Source organism: Girardinichthys multiradiatus, chromosome 21 (genome assembly GCF_021462225.1).
Source record: "Girardinichthys multiradiatus isolate DD_20200921_A chromosome 21, DD_fGirMul_XY1, whole genome shotgun sequence".
In the NCBI taxonomy this organism is placed as follows: domain Eukaryota; kingdom Metazoa; phylum Chordata; class Actinopteri; order Cyprinodontiformes; family Goodeidae; genus Girardinichthys; species Girardinichthys multiradiatus.
In genome coordinates, this window is record NC_061813.1 from 32,908,953 (window position 1) to 32,913,827 (window position 4,875).

Below are 4,875 nucleotides of genomic sequence, written 5' to 3' on the forward strand. Positions count from 1 at the left end.
TAGTGGCCAGGTCACTACGTGATACTGGTGGAGGAAAACGTTTCCTGACTCGCTCCTCCAAAACACCCCAAAGTGGCTCAATAATATGTAGATCTGGTGACTGTGCAGGCCATGGGAGATGTTCAACTTCACTTTCATGTTCATCAAACCAATCTTTCACCAGTTTTGCTGTGTGTATTGGTGCAATGTCATCCTGATACACGGCACCGCCTTCAGGATACAATGTTTGAACCATTGGATGCACATGGTCCTCAAGAATGGTTCGGTAGTCCTTGGCAGTGACGTGTCCATCTAGCACAAGTATTGTGCCAAGGGAATGCCATGATATGGCAGCCCAAACCATCACTGATCCACCCCCATGCTTCACTCTGGGCATGCAACAGTCTGGGTGGTACGCTTCTTTGGGGCTTCTCCACACCGTAACTCTCCCAGATGTGGGGAAAACAGTAAAGGTGTACTCAGCAGAGAACAATACATGTTTCACATTGTCCACCCCCCAAGATTTGCGCTCCTTGCACCAGTGAAACCGACGTTTGGCATTGGCATGAGTGACCAAAGGTTTGGCTATAGCAGCCCGGCCGTGTATACTGACCCTGTGGAGCTCCCGACGGACAGTTCTGGTGGAAACAGGAGAGTTGAGGTGCACATTTAATTCTGCCGTGATTTGGGCAGCCGTGGTTTTATGTTTTTTGGATTCAATCGGGGTTAGTTCCGAACATCCCTTTCAGACAGCTTCCTCTTGCATCCACAGTTAATCCTGTTGGATGTGGTTCGTCCTTCTTGGTGGTATGCTGACATTACCCTGGATACCGTGGCTCTTGATATATCACAAAAACTTGCTGTCTTGGTCACAGATGCACCAGCAAGACGTGCACCAACAATTTGTCCTCTTTTGAACTCTGGTATGTCACCCATAATGTTGTGTGCATTTCAATATTTTGAGCAAAACTGTGCTCTTACCCTGCTAATTGAACCTTCACACTCTGCTCTTACTGGTGCAATGTGCAATCAATGAAGACTGGCTACCAGGCTGGTCCAATTTAGCCATGAAACCTCCCACACTAAAATGACAGGTGTTTCAGTTTCATTGTCCAACCCCTGTAGCTGCTTGTTCTACCATTTGAAAAACAATTAACCTCAAAAACTGAGGTGCAATTTAAGATGTGGTTCATTTCAACTGGCCTGAACTGCAACAGACAGTATTTTCTCACAGTCAAGTTACTCTATTCATCCCAAAAGTTCATTTGCTTCTGAGCTAAATCAACAGCTATTTTCAAGTAATTAGTCAACAGAAAAATATGCATTAAAAACAGTTGTGCCCAAAGACTGCAAATGCATGGAAGCATGATAAAATCAATTGTTATACATGTACAATAAAACCCTAACCTACCTAATGTTGTGCAACTAAACATCTTTTTTTTTTCCTTACACCCAAAGTAAACTTAATGACTTTCATGGTAAACAAAGAGCACCAAACAAGGGCCTTGCTCTTAATGAACTTGTGAAGGCTACTGGAAGGAATCAAAATGGACCAAGAAAGAACTTTAATACAAATTTCAAATGCTTACAACAGTCTCTGCACTTCCAGGCCATGCAAAGTTTTCCAAACCAGGGAATTATAAATCAATCCCTGAATTAAATCCAATTTGATTATCCATGAATAAAATCACAAAGTGATACATTTAGCCAGTAATGGGGTCACACATCACAGCATTCTGCACTAAAACTAAACACATAGTGGTAAATGTCAAATCACGTGGATTGGTTCCCATTTGTTAAACTGTTGGAGGAGGATCACAAATCATTCAGATAGCTTGTGTTTGATAAAGCCTTATAAACCAGTTTACAGCCTGGGAATAAACATGGTCATAGTGATAAAAAGAAACTCTCTTGCCACATCAACACTGGAGGCTAATTAACAAGATTCTTTGATTTAATTTAACATGTTACTTTTTTCTAAAGATGTATCTGCTAGCTAAAAGAGTAGTTCAATTCCTTCTTCCCTGTTTGCTACTCCCAACCTAAAGTATCTATATAAGAGCTTGGTATTTGGCCAAACATCATTTCTAATCAAAACTTGTCCCATCGCTGGAAAGATCCCTTTAAACCCGGTAATTATAATCTTTCATTTTGTTATGCACTTATTTTTGTTTTGCACCTTAAAAACTAATCTTATTGTCCTCCGCAGTGCATCACATGGACAAAATTATGAACTCTACTGCCACCTCAGTTACACCAGGTGCTTCATTCATTGAAGTGTCGAGTATGATGGATTACTGCTAATCACTTATGGCATCTGAGCATGAGTAAAGATAGACCTGGGAAAGAGTGCAAGACAAATGTTTTTCCCACTGTGGGAAAATCAGAAAGTAATACAATATATTGCAAAAAACAGTTGGAGTTCAAGAAGATGGTTATTTAAAACAAAGACTACATTGAGCTGAATTCTACAAATTACAATTACCTGTGGTCTGACGAGAGTAACATTAAAGTGTTTGGCCTAAGTCACCATTGTAACATTTGGAAGATAAAGGAAGGAAGCTTGCAATCCTGACAACACCGGTACAATTGTGAAGTACAGCGTCAGCCACCATTTTGTTTCATAAATGGATCTTTCCAATGGACAGTGACCCTAATAATACCACCAATTAGTTTGAAGACAAGAAAATCAATGTTTTAAAAATTCTCAGTCTTATTATTGTTACATTTAGCAAAGAGAATAAATTTTGGTAATCCCTATTGACCAGAAAAATAAACGTTTATACTGATTTATTGTGAGACAGTGAGAACAAAAATGTGTCTTTTTCTACAGTGTATTTAGACATCTGGCTTTGACTGCAAATAAGGTAGCAAAACAAAAATCATATGCTAACAGCGTCCGTATCTCTGTTCAACACAAGAAAGATGTTAAAACTAAATACGCTCTGCATCAATGAGAATGCATCTCCATGTCCTGCAGTCTGTCTTGATTCTTTGCAATTTTGAAGCATTGCGGTATCTGGGAAAACTACCAACAGCTAAAGTCCTGGGCCTTGTACTATTTCAGAGGTCCTTATGTGTGCAAAAAGTGACATTTGATGCAGTTCATTTGTGGCCAAATTATTTTTTAAGCTTAAGAAATCTATCAACAGCAGGCATGATGTTTACAGCGTATAACTGCTTAACAGAACCCTAGCCCAAAAACCTAAACTATGCCTTCAGGTAAGGGACAAAAGTGCAGAGATTTCAGGTTATGTTTTGGTGTTTAAATACAAAATCTTTCATATTCTTTAGAAATATCTAATAGATGCAAGATGATGGAAAACAGATGGAAAGACTGACTAATGAATGGATGGACAGATGGATGAAAAAAAAACTTGGAAAATACAAATTTCAGAAATTTCCAGCCTGCACAGACACCCTGGGCAGTCATTATTAAAACTTGTCCCTGCAAAATGTGTCTGTACAGCTGTGTGTGGTGGACACAAAATCCCAGACAGTATATCAACAACAGCGGTAAGGAGTAGAGGCTAGTCTGGGACTAATTCAAGTAAAAATGCCATGATCAGAATATTCCCATCCTTGGAATCAGATCAGGTTCTCCTTCAAATAATCCATTTACGGTTTGAGCACCTTGAAACTGGAAAGCCTTTATTGCAAAAGATTCATAATCTTTATTCCCTGAGGTTTATCGAGAAAAACATCAAAACCCTTTTTGCAACGTAATGATTAAAAATATATAAAAGTGGAAGTTTTCTATGCATTTCATGCATAAACAGAAGGCTTGTGTCTTGTCTGAAACAGCCCACTCACACAACTCCGATGACTGCTTAAAAAGTCTCTATTAATAGCACTGCTTGCCTGTTTCCTGCAGGACACTGCAGAGCCACAGCGAGTGTCTGCTCACCTTCAAAGGGTAGCCCGACCTAGATTCACCACTGTGCTGTCTTATGTCCTGCTTTTATCTTGAAAGACCTCTCTAAATCTAGTTTTCACATTGATGTTAAAAGGACACAGTGGCTGCTTTTTTGTTTTGGTGAACTGTCACCAGTTCATCAGGATGAACTGGTGACAGTTATTCCATGGTGGACATTAGGGAAGAGAAAGAAATAATAGTTTTATACTCAGGGAGTTCCTTTTACAATAAGGCAACCTGTTAAACCATTTTTAGTTGTTTTAAATAAGAGATTTAATTTGATGTTCAGGTGTTTGAAAAAGGAACTACACCTGACGAATTAGAAACGTTTATACTAACCTATGTTTTTCAGTAGGTTGCTTACTGAGTTGTGATCATTCTCAGTTCCCTAAAAAACAGAAAAACTTGATATGTGAGATTAAAACCTTGGAATTTTTTTATTTTTTTAAACGTATGACCCAAACTTCAACTGCAGTTGACTTTTAAATGAAAATGTTTATAAAATTATTAGAAAACCATCTTTTTCCCCCCACAAAGACATCAATGTCTTTTCCTCTACAATTTGGTTGACTATCTGGACACGCTGCTTGCATCCACCAACATCAGGCTAATGTAAATAGTTAGAAGTGCTCAAATCAGCTTTCAGCTCTCTGTCAAATGACTCTGCAGCGGTTATGGGTATTGATCAGATCCTGTTCCTGTCCCTACAGATGAGCAAACTAAACCACAATGCAAATGTTAATTAGCAGGGCTGCACTACTTCAGGCTGCAAGAGTGGGCACGGTTCTTTCTCTCCCTTGTTTTTGTCTATTAATACATTTAACAACTGAGAACTGCATCATACTTCAATAAGAAATGGAGGAAGTTTATAAATCTCTGCTTTATTATATTTCTGCCAAAACAGACTTTTATTATTTTTATTCGCACATAAAGAGGCTCGAATGTTTGCATAGATGGAGAGTTTTTGTAAATCCCAATTT